The sequence below is a fragment of the Pleurodeles waltl genome, chromosome 11, assembly GCF_031143425.1.
Source record: "Pleurodeles waltl isolate 20211129_DDA chromosome 11, aPleWal1.hap1.20221129, whole genome shotgun sequence".
In the NCBI taxonomy this organism is placed as follows: domain Eukaryota; kingdom Metazoa; phylum Chordata; class Amphibia; order Caudata; family Salamandridae; genus Pleurodeles; species Pleurodeles waltl.
Window position 1 is genome coordinate 58,217,931 of NC_090450.1, and position 24,098 is coordinate 58,242,028.

At 47.0% G+C, this 24,098-nt stretch overlaps 1 long non-coding RNA gene across 1 annotated transcript in view; it reads left to right on the top strand.

Annotated features, from left to right (window-relative positions):
- The first annotated feature begins 238 nt into the window (after window positions 1-238).
- Window positions 239-24,098, top strand: part of LOC138266557 (uncharacterized) — a 59,608-nt gene continuing 35,748 nt past the window's right edge. The window contains exon 1 of the long non-coding RNA XR_011199545.1: window positions 239-324. This is a non-coding gene — a long non-coding RNA (uncharacterized lncRNA). The remainder of the gene's footprint in view (window positions 325-24,098) is intronic.

The following is a 24,098-nucleotide window of genomic DNA, read 5'->3' on the forward strand; positions in this document are numbered from 1 at the left end:
GGATACTGGAGTACCGAAGGACTTAATTTGTGTGCACACTGTAATGAATGGACTTGAACATTGAGTTCTGTGGTACTATCTATATTTAATTTGTACATTAGATTTCTTGGGTGGTAGGGAACCTGTACCATTTTAGCACCGGTTGATTGACTTTGTTTATTCCTTACTTTGCCCTCAGACAGGGTGTGATTTAGGATGTGCGTTTTCTATCACTACTACCACCAGTTATTATGTTTCTAAAAACAGAACAGTCCTGGAGGTGTGAAGACTCAGAAGCAGCTCTGCCCTGCTGTCTGAAGCTGGAAGGAAGACTAGATGGTGAAGGTGATAAAACAGTCTTCCTCTTTAGATGGGTAACAGAGCAAAGAAGGCTGGCAGGATGGTAGACTTCTAAATGTGGATAGACTTGATGAACTTTGGGAGAAATTGAGCTATCATCCTGAGGCCTAGCTGGAGGATGAAGAAGGTGGTGTATGGCTGCTGGACAAAGAGTACCTATAATTGCATCACATGATGCACTGAAGAAATCACAATGCACAATGTTGTTTTTAGTGCCAAGGATCAATTGTGGTTCATATTGGGTGCACATGAGAAAGGTGACAATCAAATTAAGGTTCCACCACAACATCACAAACTGTGTAGGTGAGCATATATGTCAGCCTGTTAGACTTTCCATCCTTGGTGTGGTCTCCCTTAACTTTTTGCCTCTGTTCCCCAGGTTATTGATGTGTGCTGTACTCTGCGTTTAATGTTTTTGTTACTCTCGGCACTTTATCCCTGCTAACCAGTGCTAAAGTGCAAGAGCTCCTTTACATAATATGTACGTAATTGTTTTATCCATGATTGGCATATTTGATTTACTAGTAAGTCCCTAGTAAAGTGCAATAGAGGTGCCAGGGCCTGTAAATCAAATGCTACTAGTGGGCCTGCAGCACTGGTTGTGCCACCCACATAAGTAGCTTTGTAAACATGTATCAGACCTCCCACTGTGTCTGTGTGTGCAGTTTTAACTGTAAATCTGACTTGGCAAGTGTACCCACTTGCTAGGCCTAAACCTTCCCTTTTCTCACATATGACACCCCTAATGTAGGCCCTAGGTAGCCCCAAGGGCAGGGTGCAGTGTATGGGTAAGGTAGGACATAAAGGGCCTGATTACAAGTTTGGAGGAGGGTGTTAATCTGTCCCAAATGTGACGGATATACCACCCGCTGTATTACAAGTCCATTATATCCTATTAAACTTGTAATACAGTGGGCAGGATATCTGTCACATTTGGGACGGATTAACACCCTCCTCCAAAGTTGCAATCAGTAATGTGTTTTATATGTGCTAACATTGAAATATTGCTAAATTCATTTTTTCACTGTTGCAAGGCCTGTCCCTCTCATAGGTTAACATGGGGGCTACCTTTAAATCTGATTAAAGTGTAGATTCCCTTTGGGAGCGGAAGGACATGTGGAGTTTAGGGTCTCTGAGCTCACAATTTAAAAATACATCTTTTAGTGAAGTTGATTTTGAGATTGTGGGTTTGAAAATGCCACTTTTAGAAAGTGAGCATTTTCTTGCTTTTACCATTTCTGTGACTCTGCCTGTTTGTGGATTCCCTGTCTGGGTCAGTTTGACAGTTGGGCTGATTGCACCTCACACTAGACAGTGACACAAAGGGAGCTGGGGTGTAGTCTGCAATTTCTGATGAGCCATCTGTGCTAGGAGGGAGGGGGAATGGGTCACTCACACCTGACAGGGCTGTACCTGCCCTCACACAATGCAGTCTCCAACCCCCTGGTGAGTGTCTAGTGCCTGGCTTGGGCAAGGCAGGATTTCACATTCAAAAGAGACTTTACTTTGAAGTAGGCCTACTTCAAAGGAGAAATTGGGTATAAGAATGGCACCCAAAACCACAGACTTTAGAAACACTTCTGGAAACAAGAGGAACCTCTGCCTGGAGAAGAGTTGAGGAAGAAGAGCTGCCCTGCCTGTGACTGTGCTTTGTGGAGCTATCCTGCAGTTGCTGCTTCTTCCAGAGTAAGAGGGCAAAGACTGGACTTTGTGTGCTTTCCATCTTGAGAAGAAATCTCAAAGGGCTTGATTTAGAGCTTGCCTCCTGTTTGAAGTCTCAGGGACAGCAAAGACTTCTCTCTGCCAGCACCTGGAGTCTCTGGAGGGACTCCTACTCTGCCCTGTGGTGCCCATCCAGTTCCTGGAACCCTGAAAGGAGAAGTTGGCAGCCTAAAGACAAGGAAATCCAAGCACAGAGCGCTGTGCGGGGAAAAGATCAACGCAACTCCGATCGGCGGCTGAAGAAACGACGCACCGCCAGCTCTGCAGCTGATAATCGACGCTCGCAAGAAACACGACTGAAGAATCAACGCACACTGCAGGAGAAACGACGCGCAGCATCACTGACGGAGGCTGGGAGATCACAACCCGCGCTGTAGGGTTTTCGAATCATCGTGCGGCTGGATTTCTGACTCAAGTACTGCTGGGCGTGGAAAAACAACGCAAGGCCTGCCCGAACCCGAGAGTGGTGACCAGATTGACGCATCGCTCACCTGCGGAGAGAAGAAACGACACGTCCCGAACCGGTGTAAGGAGAAACGACGCAAGGTCCCGCTCGTGAGTGGAATCAACACATCGCAAGACCTTTTTGATGTGCACTCTCCCCTGTGGGGTTATTTTTGACGCACCCAAGGTACTATTTCACGCTAACAGCGTTAGTGTGTGTTTGAAACTACTTAAAGACTCTTTTTGCATTTTTATTAATAACTTGGCTTGTGTATTGTGGATTTTTGTCATTTTGTTTTTTTTTTTTGTTTAGTTAAATATTTCCTATTTTTCTAAACCTGTGTTGTCATTTTGTAGTGTTCTGATTGAGTTCCTGTGTGTGTTGGTACACATGCTTTACACCTAGCACTCTGAAGTTAAGCCTACTGCTCTGCCAAGCTACCAGGGGTGTAAGCAGGGGTTAGCTGAGGGTGATTCTCTTTTACCCTAACTAGAGTGAGGGTCCTTGCTTGGACAGGTGGTAACCTGACTGCCAACCAAAGACTTTTACTTCCTGGATGATCTTGACTTCAAAGACGAATGACTTCAAGAGCGGCCTCAGGAGCAGAGTGTCTGCTCTCTTAATTTCTACCAGGTCCAGGCCTTCTGTGTCTTTCAATGGTGTTCCATGATATGGAGTTTAGCTTCATGGTCTCAAACAGCCATCAGGTTCATCTTCATACATTTGTCACATGACACTAAATCAGGCTTGGAGACCATTCACCAGGAACAGACCTTGGGGTGGGGAGTGGTGGTTTTGCAGACATCTGCAGTTCTTGCATGTTTTTAAACCTATTGTTTTGGAATGCCCTTTGCACACTAAAAAATGTAAGTGAATAAAGTCTGTCAGGCTTCACAGATTTTGAAGGAAAGAGCTGTCCCTATGAGAGAGATATGGCTTGCAACAGTGAAAACCGAATTTGGCAGTATTTTACTGTGAGGAAATGTAAAACACATCAGTACATGTCCTACCTTTAACATACATTGCACCCTGCCCATGGGGCTACCTAGCTTTAGGAGTTTTCACTACCAACGCATGTAAAACTTAAAAGTAGACGTCCAACCTTTTAATTACAGCGCCTATCAGTAGGGATGGGTTAATATTTATTCTTCTGTAATGGAGAATAACAGTCTTGGATATATTGTGCTATTAGACCTATATATTCATTTACTAGATACTAAGGTTTGAGGGTATGATCTTTGTTCTTCAAAGCTCTCAGAGTATGGTTCATTACACTTGATATGTTGCATCGCTTCACAAAGGTATATCAAATGTTCATTGATCTCTTTGTTTTCATATCAAAATATAAAGTTTAATACATTGATTTGCAACATTACCAAAAACTAAGCCATTTGTGCAATATAGTAAAGCCAAGTAACTCTACACTCCTCTATCTATGCTTACCTTGACAATACTGTGCATGCCAATATTTTGGAGGCTATATTGTTGCAGGTCGACATTTTTGTGTGCATGTTTTGACATACAACCTTTCCTCGACACGCTCGTGAAATGAATTCCCCACCTGCAGTATGGAAGAGAAACCAGACTTTGGCTAGGGACCACCATCTCTAGCAACTCTCTCCTTTTTTGCCTCTTTAGATCAACTAAAGCAGTGTGGCATTCTTCACTCCTCTTTCTGTAGCTCGGTATCTTGAAATCAACTTGTCTACAAGGCAGAAGTGTGTGTGTGTGTGTGTGTGTGGGAGAGAGAGGGGGAGAGAGAGGGGGAGAGAGAGGGGGAGAGAGAGGGGGAGAGAGAGGGGGAGAGAGAGGGGGAGAGAGAGGGGGAGAGAGAGGGGGAGAGAGAGGGAGAAAGAGAGAGAGAACTACAATGGAGCAGGATGGAAGGCCCTGTCTACTTTGGTTGTGATAACCTGGTTTTATGAAACACTGCTTTTGGTTCCTCCTTGTTGTCTGCCATTGCTGGATTCCTTTTATCTGCACCACCTTAGCAACTCCCTCTTTAACAGCTAAACGTAGCCTTATTCCCCCTTGTCATTTAGTTATGGCTTTTCTAGCATTTTGCATAGTGTAATCAAAGTAGTGTATTTCCTAGGGTTGGTGTCTACTCCCTTCAGAACCAAAAGATGTCACTGCGAGCTTCCCTGACTCCGGGTGGTCTTTATATAGCAAATACACTACTTAGGATCCAGCCCACATGAGACAGAATGTGTGGTGGCATCCTACGATTCCTAAATGTGTGGGTGTCCATCAGAGTCAGGCAGAGGCATGGGAATGTAGAGATGATGATTAGGAGGGTATCAAGAGCATGACCTAATGTCAGGAAACTAAGGGCCTGATTTAAATTTCAGTAGAAGGGTTACTCTGTCACAACGGTGACAGATATCCCCTCCACTGACATATAAATCCCACAGTATCACTATTCTAGACTGATAGTTGGAATATATCATTCCAGAGGCATACCCTTAATACCACTTCCTTACCGAAGCATTTAATAAACTGGTACGGGCTATGCAGGGATGCTGGTCCTGGTTTGCTATAGAGAGTGCAGGGTGGATATTCCTAGGGTACAGTGAAATAACATTGGTTTGTTTGCCTACGATTCAGACACTAGAGCCACGTTCACAAAGCATCATTGCAAATAAACCCTATTGTAAATGCAGGTTCCTGACTGACAAAATGAGAAAGCATCTGTGGGGTGCAACAGTTAATCTTATGTTAACCTAGGCTTCTGAAAGTAAGAAAATAACACAAATGAAATGAACAGAATATCTCCCTTCAAGTAATTTACTTACGCATTTGCAGTTGCAATTTACTTTCAGACAATGTACATTTGTATAATTGCATTCTTATGCTGCGGCAGCGGCGCTCGTATACAATATAAAAGACAAATGCACTTATATTTATAATTTAACATAAATCGCACTTTAGAGAAACCTTATCAATTTCCTGCTACATTGTTGGCCTTTTCATTTACTTAAAGACATTGACAAAGTAACGAACACTAATTGCAAACAAGGATATGATTGTAAATTAGTGTCTTGCCATTTACGGGCTATTATTACTCACACATGTCTAACACACTTACATATGTATAGTTATGAGAAAAGCAACAACGTCGCAGGAGCGCACTGCTTGTTGTTATTGAACTACAAACTTTCCTATCAAAGCCTCGATCTGGGGTGAGACTAGAGGCCAATTTATTAACTAAAATTAGACATAATGCGAAATTTAGAGGTTAATCAGTCGTTCTAATCTTGCACAAATGTGTGTTCCACTTGGCCCGAAATCTGGTAATAAGTATCATGGTTTTAATTTTGCCATAAACTGCTCTTTATACTGTGCTAAATCTCCTAACTATATTTAAGTACAAACTGCCCTGCTCTGTGTGAATGAAGTTTACCATTCCTAGTAAAGTCACTTTGCATGTTCACCACCGAGCAGCAGGGATGATTCTCCATAGTTGAGGAATGAAGGCCTACATCTGCATATCTTCAAGTTGATATCTCCACACAATGACACATACCAATTAGTAATTTATATTGATGATGCACGTTTGCTCTTCTTTATTTCGTCTCGTAAATCGGCTTGTTTTTAATACAAGCTAAATGTACAGAGCCACATATTCAAGGGTTCCCATTTGACTTAAAGCAAGCCACGCCCTTTCCAAGTTAATTTTACCTAAATACTGGCAAGGGTCAGTTATTCTTTTCGAGATTGTTGGACCTGGCCCTTTTTGCAGGGTCATCCCCAACCCTTTTGCCTCCTTCCTCCTATTTTTCCTGACCTGTTTTTGGTGGCTTTAGCACTCTGAGCACTTTACCACTGCTAATTAGTGCTAAAGTGCATATGCTGTCTGTGTAAATTGTACGGTTGATTGGTTTATCCATGATTGGCATATTTGATCTACTAGCAAGTCCCTAGTAAAGTGCACTAGAGGCACCCAGGGCCTGTAAATCAAATGCTACTAGTGGGCCTGCAGCACTGTTTGTGTCACTCACATAAGTAGTCTGTAATCATGACTCAGACCTACCACTGCAGTGCCTGTGTGTGCAGTTTAAAACTGTAAATTGGACTTGGCAAGTATACCCACTTGCCAGTCCTAACCCTTCCCTTTTCCCACATGTAAGACACCCCTAAGGTAGACCCTAGGTAGCCCCATGGGCAGGGTGCAGTGTATGCTTAAGGTAGGACGTACACTAATGTTTTTTATATGTTCTGACAGTGAAATACTGCCTAATTCGGTTTTCACTGTTGCAAGGCCTATCTCTCGCATAGGTTAACCTGGGGGCTGCCTTTAAACATGATTAAAGCGTAGATTCTCTTTGGGAGCTGTTAGACTTTTCGTCCTTGGCGTGGTCTCCCTTAACTTTTTGCCTCTGTTCCCCAGGTTGTTGATGTGTGCTGGACTCTGATTTTACTGTTTTATTACTCTGGGCACTTTACCACTGCTAACCAGTGCTAAAGTGCAAGTGCTCCTGTTTAAAATGTGTACGTAATTGGTTCTCCATGATTGGCATATTTGTTTTACTGTTAAGTCCCTAGTAAAGTGCACTAGAGGTGCCCAGGGCCTGTAAATCAAATGTTACTAGTGGGCCTGCAGCACTGGTTGTGCTACCCACACAAGTAACCCTGTAATCATGTCTCAGACCTGCCACTGCAGTGTCTGTATTTTTACACTGTAAATTCGACTTGGCAAGTGTACCCACTTGCCAGGCCTAAACCTTCCCTTTTCTTACATGTAAGGCACCCCTAAGGTAGGCCCTAGGTAGCCCCAAGGGCAGGGTGCAGTGTATGGATAAGGTAGGACATATAGTAATGTGGTTTATATGTCCTGACAGTGAAATACTGCCAACTTCGTTTTTCACTGTTGCAAGGCCTGTCTCTCTCATAGGATAATATGGGGGCTACCTTTAAAAATGATTAAAGTGTAGATTCCCCTAGAGAGTAGATGGACAGGAGGAGTTTGGGGTCCCTGAACTCACAATTTAAAAATACATCTTTTAGTAAAGTTGATTTTAAGATTGTGCGTTTGAAAATGCCACTTTTAGAAAGTGAGCATTTTCTTGCTTAAACCATTCTGTGACTCTGCCATGTTTGTGGATTCCCTGTCTGGGTCAGTTTTGACAGTTGGGTTGTTTTTCACCTCACACTAGACAGTGACACAAAGGGAGCTGGGGTGTAACCTGCATTTCCTGATTAGCCATCTCTGCTAGGAGGGAGGGGTGGAGTGGTCACTCTCATCTGAAAGGGCTGGGTCTGCCTCTGACAATGCAGACTCCAACCTCCTGGTGTGTGTCTGAGGCCTTGCCTGGGCAAGGCAGGATTTCACAAGTAGGTGTGAGTCCCATTTGAAGAAAGGTGACTTCAAAGACTAAAATGGGTATAAGAAGGGCACCCAAATCTACAGACTTTAGAAACACTTCTGGAACCAAGAGGAACCTCTGCCTGGAGAAGAGCTGATAGCTGAGGGAGAAGTGCTGCCCTGCCTGTGACTCTGCTTTGTGGAGCTTTCCTGCAGTGCTGCTTCTGCCAGAGTAAGAGGGCAAAGACTGGACTTTGTGCGCCTTCCATCTTGTGAAGAAATCTCCAAGGGCTTGATTTACAGCTTGCTTCCTGTTTGAAGTCTCAGGGACAGCAAAGACTTCTCTCTGCCAGCACCTGGAGTCTCTGGAGAGACTCCTGCCCCGACAAGTGGTGCCCTATCCAGTCCCTGGGCCCTTGAAAGGAAAGCTGGTGGAATCCAAGGAAATCGACTTCGGACCGACGCCGCTGCTGAATCCGGTAACGCCGCCTGCACCTGACGCCGTGACCTTCGCTGGAACGCGACGCTCTTCACAGGCCCGACGCCGCAGCAGCCCCGCTGAAGTCCGCGACTCGGTGGAAGTCGTGCACCACGTCTTGACCGACGCCGCTCGAAGTGCACGGATTCAACGTTTCGCAAAGACGCCGCGATTCCCGACTTCACGCACCGGCTTGTTTTCACTCTTCACCAAAGGTACTGTACTTGGGGGTCTACACGACTCCGTGTCCGGCGCCGCTGGTGTCGGCTTGTTGGGAACGATTCCGTCACAATGCCGTGTTAACATCTCATCGAAGCATTCTTGTTTCTAAGCGCTATTTTTTTTAGTTTAATCTCTAAAAATTCATAGCTTGACTTGTGTATGTCGGATTTTTGTCGTTTTGTTCTTGTTTTGTTTAGATAAATATTTCCTATTTTTCTAAACCGGTGTTGTCATTTTGTAGTGTTTTCATTAAGTTTCTGTGTGTGTTGGTACAAATACTTTTCACCTTGTGCTCTGAAGTTAAGCCTACTGCTCTGCCAAGCTACCAAGGGGGTAAGCAGGGGTTAACTGAGGGTGATTCTCTTTTACCCTGACTAGAGTGAGGGTCCTTGCTTGAACAGGGGGTAACCTGACTGTCAACCAAAAACCCCATTTCTAACATTGGTGATCAGCGGTTGGGATTTGGACTTGTAGTACTTGACATACAGTAATTAAGTGTATACTACTGTTTGAGTTCAGACCACTACGTGACCACATACTGCTTGTCTTGAGATTTTTGCTTTTTCTCTTTTTGTGGATTTTTCCCTGCTTTGTTTTTTTTCGCTGATCCTTGATTGACTTTGAACTTCATTTGGGAACTTGGTTCTGCATTTGGAACTTTGCACTCTTTTTACCTTTCATCATGTCTCTACTTGTAGATGCATCAGTTGGAGCTGACGTTGACCTTGAGAAATTGGAGAGTTATACCAAAGCTCAGTTGAAGCAGTTCTGTAAAAGTTTTGACTGTCCCATTAAGAGCTCGTCCAGGAAGGAGGAGCTGCAAAAGGCGCTGAGGGCCTGGGTGACAGCCAAGAGCACTGAAGGGCACACAGAGGATGAGGGAGATGAGGAGGATGATGTAGAGTGTTCAGTACACAATGGTATTGTGGGTGGGCCTGTTATGTCCAGGGAAAAGGTTTCCAGGGCAGGTAGCAGTGTCTCATCCAAGGGTCTGACACCTGAGGAGTTGCAGGGCAGAGAGGGCATACCAATTGGAGCTGCAGAAGCTCAATCTGGAGAAAGAAAGAGAGGAGAGAAGAGCAGTCCTTGAGGAAAGGAAGATGCAGCTGCCTCATGAGCTTAACTTAAAGGAGTTAGATCAGAGGAGCCAGTCCAGTAGGGATGGTGGCAGCAATCCTACAGTGCAGCCTGAGAGAAGGGTACACATCCCAAAGGACCTTGTGAGGGATTATAAGAGGGTGGATGATATCTACTTGTGGTTCAAGGGTTATGAGTCAGCTCTCCACATGAACCTGGTCCCTGAAGCTCATTGGGGGGCAGCCCTGTGGAAGCATTTTGAGGCAGAGGGGAGGGACACACTGACGGCCTTAGGGGATGCTCAGAGTCTCACCTACCCTGTCATGAAGGAGGCCTTACTCACCAGGTATGGTCTCACCCCTGAGCAGTACAAGGAGAAGTTTAGATCCTACAAGAGAAAGGAATCCCAAACATGGTTGGAATGTGTTGATTCTTTTTGCAGGTCACTGGATGGTTGGGTGAAGGGCAGTAAGGTAAACACGTATGAGGGGCTTTACAATTTAATTGCTTGGGAGCACTTGTACAGTTTGTTTTCCAGAGCTGCGCCAGCACCTCATTGACAGCAAGCTGACTGACCCCAGGAAGCTTGCGCAGGAAGCGGACCGCTGGGAGAGCACCAGGGTCCAAAAGAGGTATGGGGGAGACCACGCCAAGGGTGGGCAGGGTCCCTCTCAGAGGAAAGGGGGGGGTAAGGGCAAACAGGGGGAGTTCTCTAAAGGGCCCCAAACTGATTCCCAGAGTAAGGATTCCCAACACCCCAGTGAAAAGAAGCCATGGTTGTCCAAAGGGAAGCCAGTGGCAGGTGGTCCCCCACGTAAGTGCTATGCATGTGACCAGGTGGGTCATGTGAGGGGGGACCCCAAATGCCCCAAAAGTACACCGGCACCCACTGGTGCACCATACCAGGGTTTGGCCAGTGTAGCGCTTGGGGAGGAATTGGTTTCAGGTGGGTGGGAACCAGCAGAAATGACCCTTTTCTCACAAGGGGACAGTGAGATGGTCCAGAGAAACCTAGTGCCTGATAACACTAAGAAGTACAGGCAATGGGTGACCATCAATGGACAGAGGGTGGAGGCTCTGAGAGACACAGGAGCCAGTGTGACTACAGTGAGGAGTCACCTGGTGTCTGAAGAGCAGATTGATCCCCGTGTACTTCACCAAGTAGTTGCGGTAGACAACTCTGACCGCCTCTGCAGAGTGGTGCAGGTTCCCTTTGAATGGGAGGGGGGTCTCAGGTTTCTGGAAAGTAGCTGTGAGTCCAACCATGCCTGTTGATTGTTTGCTAGGTAACGACCTGGAGGATTCCCCTTGGAAGGAGGTGGAACACAGGTCTCACTTGGAGATGTTGGGTCTGCCTGGGTGGGTATGCGTATCCACCCGGTCTATGGCAGCCAATCATGGTAGTCAAGAGCCCCTGGAGCCTGAAACAGTGGCCCAGGGGACCGCCAAGAAGAGGAAGGGCAGGGGGGCATGGGAAACCGGCCCGAGGTTCCCACGGTCCGGGAGGAGGCGGAGCCGGAGGGTGACGCCCCAGAACCTACAGGGGAGCAGGTGGCTGAACTGGGGGAGGTCCCTGAGCTGTCGCAGTGGCAGCAGGAAGGGGGACCCACCAGGGAAGCATTCTGAACAGCGCAGAAGGAGTGCCCTACTCTTGAGGGGCTGCGGCAGCAGGCTGCAGCCCAGGCAGCTGGCGAGGCGCCAGGTACTCACCTGATTTATTGGGAGGATGGCCTCCTGTATAGTGAGCCTAAGGTTCCTGAGCTTGGGTCAGCTCGTATGCTGGTGGTACCCCAGTGCTTCAGCGCCTTCCTACTGGGTTTGGCTCATGATGTGCTGTTGGCAGGACATCTAGGGCAGGACAAGACCTATAAGAGGCTTGTCTCCACTTTTAATGGCCCTGGATGCACAAGCAGTCAGCTGCTTATTGTAGGTCTTGTCAGACTTGTCAGGCAAGTGGCAAGTGGCAAGAGTGGGGGGAAATGCAAAGCTCCCCTCCAACCTTTACCAGTAGTAAGTACTCCCTTTGAAAGGGTAGGAATTGACATTGTGGGGCTTCTGGATCCCAAGACTGCCATGGGCAACAGGTTCATCCTGGTCTTGGTGGACCATGCCACCCGGTACCCAGAAGCCATTCCTCTAAGGACGGTCACTGCCCCTGTGGTGGGACGTGCCTTGATGGGAGTTTTTACCCGCATGGGGTTCCCCAAGGAAGTGGTATCTGATAGAGGTACAACCTTCATGTCCACTTATATGAAGTCTCTGTGGAAGGTGTGTGGGGTAACCTACAAATTTACCACCCCCAAAGTAATGGTCTGGTTGAGAGATTCAACCGCACCTTGAAAGGCATGATTCAGGGCCTGTCAGAGCCCTTGAGGCGTAAGTGGGACGTCCTCTTGCCATGCCTTCTGTTCGCTTACAGGGAGGTGCCTCAAAAGGGACTTGGCTTTAGCCCCTTTGAGCTCATCTATGGCCACCCTGTGAGGGGACCGCTCAGTCTGGTGAAGGAGGCTTTGGAGAAAGCTCCTAGTAAACCACCCCAGGATGTATTTAGCTACATGCTGGCACTAAGAAACCAGACTACCCGCTTCAGGAGTCTCGCTCAGGAGAACCTGGAAGCAAGCCAGGAGGATATGAAACGGTGGTACGACCAGAATGCCACTCTGGTTGAGTTTCAGCCTGGACAAAAAGTGTGGGTCATCGCACCAGTGGAGCCTAGGGCTCTCCAAGATAACTGGACTGGGCCTTTTGAGGTGTGGAAAGAAAGAGCGAGGTCACCTATCTGGTAGACTTGCAATCCCCCAGGAACCCTTTGAGGGTCCTACATGTCAACCGCCTCAAACCACACTTTGAGCGAACTGAGCTAACCATGCTCCTAGCGACAGATGACAGGGTGGAGGAAGAGAGTGAGCCTCTTCCTGACCTCCTGTCTGCAGGAGAGCAAGATGGGTCTGTGGAGGGAGTGATCCTCTCCCCCTCCCTGACTGAGGAACAGCAGAGGGACTGTCGCCACATGCTGGGACAGTTCGCCTCGCTGTTTTCCCTGATCCCAGGAGTCACACACCTGTGCACACATGATGTGGACACTGGGGACAGTACACCTGTTAAACATAAGGTTTACAGGGTGACTGACAGGGTCAGGGCTTGCATTAAGGAGGAAGTCTCCAAAATGTTAACCCCAGGGGTTATTGAGCACTCCAACAGTCCTTGGGCCAGCCCAGTGGTCTTGGTCCCAAAGGCTGCTGCTCCTGGTGCCACTCCAGAACTTAGGTTCTGTGTGGAATACCGGGGTCTCAATGCAGTCAGCAAGACTGACGCACACCCCATCCCCCGAGCTGAGGAGCTCATTGATCGGTTAGGAGCTGCCAAGTACCTCAGTACGTTTGATTTAACATCTGGGTACTGGCAGATTGCCTTAACTAAGGGGGCAAAGGAGAGGTCAGCATTCTCTACCCCAGATGGGCACTTCCACTTCAATGTGATGCCCTTTGGGATGAAGAACGCCCCTGCCACCTTTCAGAGGTTGGTCAACCAGGTGTTGGCAGGACTGGATGAGTTCAGTGCCGCCTACCTGGATGACATTGCTGTGTTTAGTTCCACATGGGAGGAACACCTGCAACACCTCTGGAGAGTGTTAGAGGCCCTGCAGAAGGCAGGCCTCACTATTAAGGCAAGCAAGTGCCAAATAGGGCAGGGTTCTGTGATGTACTTAGGACACCAGGTGGGGAGTGGCCAGGTGGCACCCCTACAGCCTAAGATTGACACGATTCTGGCTTGGGAGCCTCCCAAGACCCAGACTGAAGTGAGAGCCTTTTTAGGTCTCACAGGATATTACTGGAGGTTTGCTAAGGGATATGGTACCATTGTTACCCCTTTAACTGAGTTGACTTCTAAGAAGCAACCCAAGAAAGTGATCTGGACAGAGGCTTGCCAGAAGGCTTTTGATGCCCTGAAGGCTGCCATGTGCACAGCACCTGTGCTGCAGGCACCTGACTACTCCAAGGAGTTTGTTGTGCAAACAGACGCCTCAGAGCATGGTATTGGAGCAGTACTCTCACAGCTTAATGAAGAGGGCCTGGATCAACCCGTAGCCTTCATTAGCCGGAGGTTACTACCCAGGGAACGTAGGTGGAGTGCCATAGAACGCGAAGCGTTTGCTGTGGTCTGGGCACTGAAGAAGCTAAGACCCTACTTGTTTGGGACTCACTTCCGAGTTCAGACCAACCACAGGCCCCTCAGATGGTTAATGCAAATGAGGGGTGAGAATCCAAAACTGTTGAGGTGGTCCATTTCCCTACAGGGGATGGACTTTACGGTGGAACATCGTCCTGGTACAGAACACGCCAATGCTGATGGTCTGTCCAGGTTCTTCCGCCTTAGTGATGAGAACTCCCATGAGGTTGGGTAGTTGCTCCCCACTTTTAGCTGGGGGAGACACGTGTTAGACTTTTCATCCTTGGCGTGGTCTCCCTTAACTTTTTGCCTCTGTTCCCCAGGTTGTTGATGTGTGCTGGACTCTGATTTTACTGTTTTATTACTCTGGGCACTTTACCACTGCTAACCAGTGCTAAAGTGCAAGTGCTCCTGTTTAAAATGTGTACGTAATTGGTTCTCCATGATTGGCATATTTGTTTTACTGTTAAGTCCCTAGTAAAGTGCACTAGAGGTGCCCAGGGCCTGTAAATCAAATGTTACTAGTGGGCCTGCAGCACTGGTTGTACCACCCACACAAGTAACCCTGTAATCACGTCTCAGACCTGCCACTGCAGTGTCTGTGTGTGTATTTTTACACTGTAAATTCGACTTGGCAAGTGTACCCACTTGCCAGGCCTAAACCTTCCCTTTTCTTACATGTAAGGTAGGCCCTAGGTAGCCCCAAGGGCAGGGTGCAGTGTATGGATAAGGTAGGACATATAGTAATGTGGTTTATATGTCCTGACAGTGAAATACTGCCAACTTCGTTTTTCACTGTTGCAAGGCCTGTCTCTCTCATAGGATAATATGGGGGCTACCTTTAAAAATGATTAAAGTGTAGATTCCCCTAGAGAGTAGATGGACAGGTGAAGTTTGGGGTCCCTGAACTCACAATTTAAAAATACATCTTTTAGTAAAGTTGATTTTGAGATTGTGCGTTTGAAAATGCCACTTTTAGAAAGTGAGCATTTTCTTGCTTAAAACATTCTGTGACTCTGCAGTGTTGGTGGATTCCCTGTCTGGGTCAGTTTTGACAGTTGGGTTGTTTTTCACCTCACACTAGACAGTGACACAAAGGGAGCTGGGGTGTAACCTGCATTTCCTGATTAGCCATCTCTGCTAGGAGGGAGGGGTGGAGTGGTCACTCATCTGAAAGGACTGTGTCTGCCTCTGACAATGCAGACTCCAACCCCCTGGTGTGTGTCTGAGGCCTTGCCTGGGCAAGGCAGGATTTCACAAGTAGGTGTGAGTCCCCTTTGAAGAAAGGTGACTTCAAAGACTAAAATGGGTATAAGAAGGGCACCAAAATCTACAGACTTTAGAAACCCTTCTGGAACCAAGAGGAACCTCTGCCTGGAGAAGAGCTGATAGCTGAGGAAGAAGTGCTGCCCTGCCTGTGACTGTGCTTTGTGGAGCTTTCCTGCAGTGCTGCTTCTGCCAGAGTAAGAGGGCAAAGACTGGACTTTGTGTGTCTTCCATCTTGTGAAGAAATCTCCAAGGGCTTGATTTAGAGCTTGCTTCCTGTTTGAAGTCTCAGGGACAGCAACGACTTCTCTCTGCCAGCACCTGGAGTCTCTGGAGAGACTCCTGCCCCGACAAGTGGTGCCCTATCCAGTCCCTGGACCTTTGAAAGGAAAGCTGGTGGAATCCAAGGAAATCGACTTCGGATGACTTCGGACCGACGCCGCTGCTGAATCCGGTAACGCCGTCTGCACCTGACGCCGTGACCTTCGCTGGAACGCGAAGCTCTTCGCAGTCCTGATGCTGCTGCAGCAGCCCCGCTGAAGTCCGCGACTCCGTTGAAGTCGCCACACCACATCGTGACCGACGCCGCTCGAAGTGTACGGATTCAACATTTCGCACAGACGCCGCGATTCCCGACTTCGCGCATCGGCTTGTTTTCACTCTTCACCAAAGGTACTGTACTTGGGGGTCTACACGACTCCGTGTCCGGCTCCGCTGGTGTCGGCTTGTTGGGAACGACTCCGTCACAACGCCGTGTTAACATCTCATCGAAGCATTCTTGTTTCTAAGCGCTATTTTTTTGAGTTTAATCTCTAAAAATTCATAACTTGACTTGTGTATGTCGGATTTTTGTCATTTTGGTGTTTTGTTTAGATAAATATTTCCTATTTTTCTAAACCGGTGTTGTCATTTTGTAGTGTTTTCATTAAGTTACTGTGTGTGTTGGTACAAATACTTTACACCTAGCGCTCTGAAGTTAAGCCCACTGGCATGGGCAGTGCAGGGGCCCCCTAACGGGGCCCCACAAAGAATTTCACTGTCTGCTCTGCAGACAGTGAAAATCACGATGGGTGCCACTGCACCCGTCGCACCCCTGCAACTCCGCCGGCTCCATTCCGAGCCGGCTTCCTCGTTGCAGGGGCTTTCCCGCTGGGCCGGCGGACGGCCTTTTGGCGGTCGTCCGCCGGCCCAGTGGGAAAGTTGGAATGACCGCCGCGGTCTTTTGACCGCGGTGCGGTCATTCGGCGGTAACCGCATGGCGGGCGGCGACTGCCGCCCGCCGCGGTCAGAATGACCGCCTGTGTGTTTGAAAATGCCACTTCTAAAAAGTGGGCATTTTCTTGCTTAAACCATTCTGTGATTCTGCCTGTTTGTGGATTCCCTGTATGGGTCAGTTTAACAGTTGGGCTTGTTGCACCTCTCACTAGACAGTGACACAAAGGGAGCTGGGGTGTAGCCTGCATTTCCTGATGAGCCATCTGTACTAGGAGGGAGGGTAGGAGTGTTCACTCACACCTGACAGGCTGTGCCGGCCCTCACACAATGCAGTCTCCAAACTCCTGGTGTGTGTCTAGGCAAGGCAGGATTTCACAAACAAGTGAGACTTTCCTTTGAAGTAACTCTACTTCAAAGGCCAAAATGGGTATAAGAAGAGCACCCAAAACCACAGACTTTAGGCACTTCTTGGGGTAGACATTCCACCTCACAGACACTTCTGGGCAATAAACCTGCTGGTGAAGAATCCCTGAACCAGACCTGCCAAGAGGAACTACCTGGCTGCCCAAAGGACTCACCTGGACTGCTTTCTGTGAAGGACTGCTGCCTTGCTGTTGCCCTGCTGCCTTGCTGCTCTCTGGCTGTGCTGGGAAGTGCTCTCAAGGGGCTTGGATGGAGCTTGCATCCTGTTCCCTGAAGTCTCGGGACCAAAAAGATTTCACTCATGCAACTGGACTCCTTGTGCAGCAAGAATTTGATGCACCGCCAACTAAAAATTATGCACAGCCTGCCCAGCTGTGAAAAATTCACTTCACCCCGAACCGGAACGACGCAGCCCGACTTTGCAACGAGAAGATTGATGCAGCGCCAGCAAAGCAACCGGAAATTCAACGTGCGGCCCACTGGATCAACGCACAGCCAACCCAGGATGACACAGCCCGACTTGTAAAGAGGAATCGACGCAGCGCCTGCCATGCAGGAGAAATTTCCACGCAACGCCACCGAATCGAAGCAGCACCTGTTACTTCATTCCGCAAGGCCAGGATTCCACGCATCGACCTTGAGGCGTCCGAAAACCAAGCAACCCGAAGAGGATCCAAGTCCGCGCGCCAGAAATCGATGCAAAGTCTTCCCATGTGTGAAAAATAACGACACAAGTCTGTGTGCAAAGGGGCGAAACCGACGCACGCCTTCCTGTTTTTCCACGCATTGCCTCCTCTACTGTTCCTTGCAGAGATTTTGAATGCAAACCAGGTACTTTGTGCTTGCAAGAGACCTTTACTGTTTTTAAGAGACTAAAGACACTTTATATCACTTTTTACAGTGATATCTCAACATATACTTATTGCATTTTAATAGTTTTGACCTACAACTTATCAGATAAATATTATATATTTTTCTAAACACTGTGTGGTGTATTGTTATGGTGCTATACTGTGTATTGCATGATTTATTGCAAGAATACTTTACACATTGCCTTCTAAGTTAAGCCTGACTGCTCAGTGCCAAGCTACCAGAGGGTGGGCACAGGATAATTTGGATTGTGTGTGACTTACCCTGACTAGAGTGAGGGCCCTTGCTTGGACAAGGGGTAACCTGACTGCCAACCAAAGACCCCATTTCTAACAGAGACCACATTAGCAAATGTCACAAATGTCATCTCTTTATTTGCATTATTTGTGGAAAATAATAGAGTACACCAGCAAATGCTTTAATACAGCAAGGCTTGCATTTTCCTAATTACATCTTCATGAATCTAGGATTATATAGGATTATTTTCCTGCTCATGTTGAAATCAAATAGTTTATTTTATTAAAGGTGTTTTTGTTGAGCCAGAAAAGGTGATAATTAGAGACGTTTGTTTAGAGTACCTTCTAGATGTAATTATTTATTTTTGCATTATTTTTAATAAATGTGTTTACCCCAACTGAGCTGGACCTTGTTGAAAGATGAGGGTTGACATTTTGGGGATGGGGCTTGATACAGCTATCTGTCCTTCACAGATGGCAAACCCTTATCCTCATTGAGTAAGGAATCTAGCACTATGCAAGCAGATATCCGATCACTCATTTCACAATTAATAGCTAGTAGAAGACCATCTCAGTGTCCTTCTCACTTGTTGACGAGCCTCCCTGCATTTAGTATTTACTTTTTCTTATCATAATTATTATTTTGCGGCATATGGGATGAGGATTTAACAAAAGCTGGCCAGGATAATGTGTGGGGAAAGTCAGTGTGTTCTAATTTCCCTAGATGGTATTGCAGGAAAGGAATATTATGGGTATTGCACCAGCTCCTGTACTACATAGGATATTCCAACATTTTGAATATATGCACAAACTTTGGAATGAGACATTTAAAAAAAAAAAAAAGCCATGCAGAGGATGTGAAAACAGTAATCCATTTTGTTTCATGTGTGAGTTGGAGAATGTCAGCCACTGTGCATGTTAGTTGGGGGACTTGAAAGTGGCATTTTATTTGACTATTTTGTAATAAATTCAAGCAGTACCTAAAAATATTTTGAGGCAAGAAATCACTGCAATAAAATTCTTCAACCAATGTATAAAAATCAATAAAGAATAAAAGGAAAAATGTACAAGGATGTCTACATTGGGGCATGGCAGTCCAATGTCCACCAGAGCAGGGGGAAAGGACAGGAATGCACTGTATCTCAAAGATACGGCTGATTGCTGCCCTTTTCTATTGCCACAGGGCAGTGCCTCAAGAAGGCTTGCTGAGCTGCCCTGCACCAAAAGATTAGAAATGAGGCCCCATTTCTTCTGACTAGGTTAGGACTGGGACCCTTTCCTTTGAGGTCTTTTTTGGGGGCCTTGAGAGAACTCCCTTCCAATTTTATCTCTTCCTAGTCCTTCTGGTGGGAACCCTGACCACTCTTTTGGGAGTTTCCCCCAAAATACCTTCTTTTGGACCCTTAGGTTGAGCCAGCAGGTCATATCCTTAGCAAGCTTTCAAGGATCAGAGAGCTTACTATCCACAAGGTAGTGATGGAGCAAAACAAAGACTGAACATATGCTCCCTAGCAATCAAGTTGTACAGCTCCTTGTAACCACCCACTTCACTGCCCTTCACCAAACCATCCAGTGCCATGCATAAATGATCCACACGATCCACCCTGGTCGGTTGGAGCAGCTTCTGGCTATCCCTGAACTTCTGTCAACATCTCTCAGGGGTTAGTCTATACTTCCTGTTTTAGTTTCAGCATGACCAGAAGCAGTTTGAACTCCCTCCCCACCTCACCTACATGGAGATCTAACTTGGTAGCTGTTTTGCTTGTTGTCTGTCCTCTGTTTTTGCACAGCTTCTGCAGCTCTGTCCTGCCAAGGGTGTTGAAGTTGATCAGATCCATCTCCATGGTGAAACAAAAGGAGGCAGGACATATAGGTTTAGGAAAAGGAAAAAACAGTTAAGGGAAACAAATTGTAAAGGGAGTCAACTCTCGTGTCAAATTATTTATATTGGATTTTTTGTGTTAGAAATTGTGTTGTTGATTAAATGGGGTATTAACCCTGCTCTTGAAACAGCCACAAGCCCTGTCAGGGTGGGCCACAAAACTCGCAAAATTAATCTGTGTTTAACCCTCTTGTAGCTTAGAACAAAAGCAGTCAAGCTTAACTTAGAGGCAATGTGTAAAGTATTTATGCAGCACACAAACTGTAATACAGTAAACACACATCACAAGAAAAGAAAAAACACCACTTTAGAAAAATAATGCAAATTTCAGTAAATGATTTGACACCAAAACAGCAAATGTCCAATCAGTAGAACCTGAGTTGGTAAATTTTCACATGAAAACTAGTGCCTAAATGATTATAGCACCAACTGCGGACAATTCATTGCACGAGACCAGGTCAAAGTTGAAAAATATGCCGACTATGATGTAGCTCAAGTTGGATACAAAATATGGATTGGGCCGTGTTGGAGCTTATCTTTTGAAAAATGAATAGAATTTGGAAAGAAATTTCAACCAAAAGTTGCCTGAGAACATAAAGTTCTGTAGGCCAAGGTTGCAGCTGGTGTTTAAGGAGGAGGCATCATTGTCAGGGAGCCACTGGACAAAGTCGCTGTAAGATTTCTGTCTTCGAACTTAGGGCCAGATGTAGCAAGGCATTAGCGCCTCGCAAACTGCGAAAAACGCCGTTTGCGAGGCTCTAATGCCCTCACGCGATGCAGAAACACATGTTGCCAGTCGGTACCGACTACCAAATGTGTTTCAGACTCGCAAATAGGAAGGGGTGTTCCCTTCCTATTTGCGAGTCGCACCACGATGTAGAGTTGATTTGTGACCACGAAAGCGGTCGCAAATTCAACTCTCATTTACCATCCACTTGAAGTGGATGGTAACTCATTCGCAAACGGGAAGGGGTCCCCATGGGACCTCTTCCCGTTTGTGAATGCTCACAATAATTTTTTTTCAGAGCAGGCAGTGGTCCTAGGGACCACTGCCTACTCTGAAAAAAACCGAAACTAAAAGGTTTCGGTATTTTTTTCTATTTGCAGCTCATTTTCCTTTAAGGAAAACAGGCTGCAAAGAGAGAAAAAAAACTGCTTTATTGAAAAGCAGTCACGGACATGGTGGTCTGCTGTCTCCAGCAAGCCACCATCCTGTGAGTGCCCATACTCGCTATGGGGTCCCAAACTGCGACCCACCTCATAAATATTTATGAGGTGGGTCTTTGCGACCCCATAGCGAGTCGCAGAAGGTGTCTGAGACACCTTTCTGCATTTCCTTTTGCGAGGTGCAAATTGGGAGTCGCTGGGACTCGCAATTTGCACCTCACAAAAGGAAACCTACCTACATCTGGCCCTTAGTCTCTTTTTTGGAAGTCAGAAATCTTCAGAGGGACGAGGTTGAAGGCTGTAGATGATGAAAGTTTCACAGGACTGGATATCCCTGTAGTGAAGGGCTGCTGCTATGTAGAAGAACCTAGCAGTAGCCGCCACGTAGTCAGGCTGACTGGCAATGCATATTAGATGGATAGAGGAATAGGTTGGTCAATGTCCTCTCTTGGTTCTCACATCAGTTTTTGGCCAAAAAGTGTCTAAGTCTCAAGTTTTGGATTTTGGCTATCTAGGCGTCTTTGGCTCTACCATAAAGGTTCCAGGACTGGAGGGGCACCACTTGAGAGTTAGGACTCACCCCGACTGGGTCCAGGTGTGGGTTGAAGATTGTTGGAGCCTTTTCTGTCACTGAGACTCTGATCAGGAGGCCAGCGAACTAGCCCTTGGAGCCACTCTGGTAGTCCTGGGTTCAAGCAGTGAAACAGGGCTGAATCAGCGGGGCAGGCCTCTTCGGGTTCCAGGCAGACTCTTGGCAGCAAAGCAGTCCTTCCAGGTGCAGCAAAGCAGTTTTGTGGAGTACGCAGCAGGCCACAGTGGCAGGCCATCCTCGGAGTCCTTCTGCAGGTCCATAAAGTGAACTGAAGAAAGAGTTTGACTCTATTTTTATCTCAAGTGCCTTGCCTTCATTAAAGTAGGAGACATTTCTGAAGATTTCCCTCGAAGAGATTGAAGTTTTCAGACTCCCCTCCCTTGGCTCCAAACTAGCTGTATGAACAATGCAAGGCTGAAAAGTTCTTTGTGTGAAAGCTTAGCGCAGTCTATTCAGTTGCAAGTGGGGCTGTGCCCAGCTCTGACACCCATCCTGACAGTTGGTGGTCAATCCTGGCACACCTAAGCCCTCTATTGTTTGGCTGTCTGGGAGGAATTAACAAAGTCCGACTGCCAGCTGCATCCAGTCATGTGACCCAGGAAGAGACCACAGGCAACAAATAGGGCAGGAAAATGCCCCCTTTCTATAAATGGTATTTTCAAAATTGTAACTTAAAATTTGACTTTACCATTACAGAGGCATTTAAATTACAATTTCTCAGTCACCAACCACGAAATGTTTACCTGTTCCCGATCAAACGTTATCACTTATTAAATGTAATAAGCAACCCAATGTTATCCTAAGGGAGAGGTAGGACTCACAGTAGTGAAAACAAAATTTAGGAGTTTTCACTACCAGGACATGTAAAACATAAGTTGATGGCCAAACTTTTAATTACAACGTCAAACTTAGGTGTGACTAAAATGTGATAAAAGGGCAGAGTAACGCTCAGCAGGTGTGCTGTATTGCTAAGTCAAATTTTCAGTTTTATACTGCATGGAGGCTGCAATGGCAGACCAGGGACCTGTTTTAAGGGCCTACTTAAGTGGGTGGCAAAGAGAATATGCCCTAAGGTAACTATAACTCACGCACTCAACATGCACTGCTAGTTACCCCACAAATTCCGGCACTCATGCCATCTTTTGTAATAATAATGATGATATCCTTGTAATATGGGCATCAAAATATTTGGCGAAAAACTGTGCATGATGGGGGCACGACTTAGTTACCTTAGGGCATGAGTTATAGCTACTTGCAGCAACTCTAACTATAACTGGTGGATTTCTATGGTTTTGTAACATTTAAAATGTGAGCCTAACTATCAAATCAATCAATCAAAAAATATATATAAAGCGCGCTACTCACCCGTGAGGGTCTCAAGGCGCTGGGGGGGGGGTGGGCAGGAGGGTCATTGTTCGAACAACCATGTTTTGAGGTTCTTTCTGAAGAGCAGGAGGTCTTTGGTTTTGCGGAGGGGGGATGGGGAGGGAGTTCCAGGTTTTGGGGGCGAGGTAGAAGGACCTGCCTCCTGTGGTGGTGCGTTGGATGCGGGGGACTGTAGCTAGGGCGAGGTTGGCAGATCGGAGGTTGCGGGTGGGAGTGAGGAAGTTTACTCTTTCGTTGAGGTACGTAGGGCCGGTGTAGTGGAGGGATTTGTGTGCGTGGATGAGGATCTTGAAAGTGATTCTCTTGTTTATGGGGAGCCAGTGAAGGGTTTTGAGGTGTGGTGAGATTCATTTGTGGCGGGAGAAGCCAAGGACGAGGTGTGCGGCTGTGTTCTGGATTCTCTGGAGTTTGTGAGTGAGTGTGGTGCCGGTGTAGAGGGCGTTACCGTAGTCTAATCTGCTGCTGATGAGTGCATGGGTGACTGTCTTCCTGGTCTCTGGGGAATCCATTTGAAGAGTTTTTTTAGAGTGCAGAGTGTGTGGAAGCAGGAGGAGGTTAGAGCATTGATTTGCTGAGTCATGGAGAGGGAGGGGTCCAGGATGATGCCGAAGTTGTGTGTGTGGTTTGCTGGGGTGGGTGCAGGTCCTAGGGTGGTGGGCCACCAGGAGTTTGTCCCATACGGTTTTGTTGGGGCCGAAGATGATGATCTCGGTTTTGTTGGAGTTAAGCTTGAGGTGGTTAGGTGTCATCCAGTTGGCGGTGTCGAGGAGAGCTGCGTGTAGGTTGGTTTTGGCGGTGGTGGGGTTGCGGGTGAGGAAGAGGATGAGCTGGGTGTCATCTGCGTAGGAGAGGATAATGATTCTGTGTGATCAGAGGATGTTGGCTAGGGGGATCATGTAAATTTTGAAGAGTGTGGGGCTGAGAGAGGACCCTTGGGGGACTTCGCAGATGATCTTGGTGGTGGTGGAGTGGAAAGGTGGGAGGCGGACTCTCTGGGTCCGGTCAGTGAAGAAGGTGAGCCAGTCTAAGGCTTTGTGGCGAATTCTTGTGTTGTGGAGGAGTGTGCGGTGGCAGACAGTGTCAAAGGCTGCAGAGAGGTCCAGGAGGATGAGTGCAACGGTCTCGGTTTTGTCGACTTCGGTCCTAATGTCGTCAGTGCATGCAATGAGGGCGGTTTCCGTGCTGTAGTTCTTGCGGAACCCGGATTGTGAGGTGTCAAGAGTGTTGTTTTCTTTGAGGTAGTGGGATAGGCGGGTGTTGATTAGTTTCTTGGCTACCTAGGCGGGGAAAGGGAGGAGGGAGA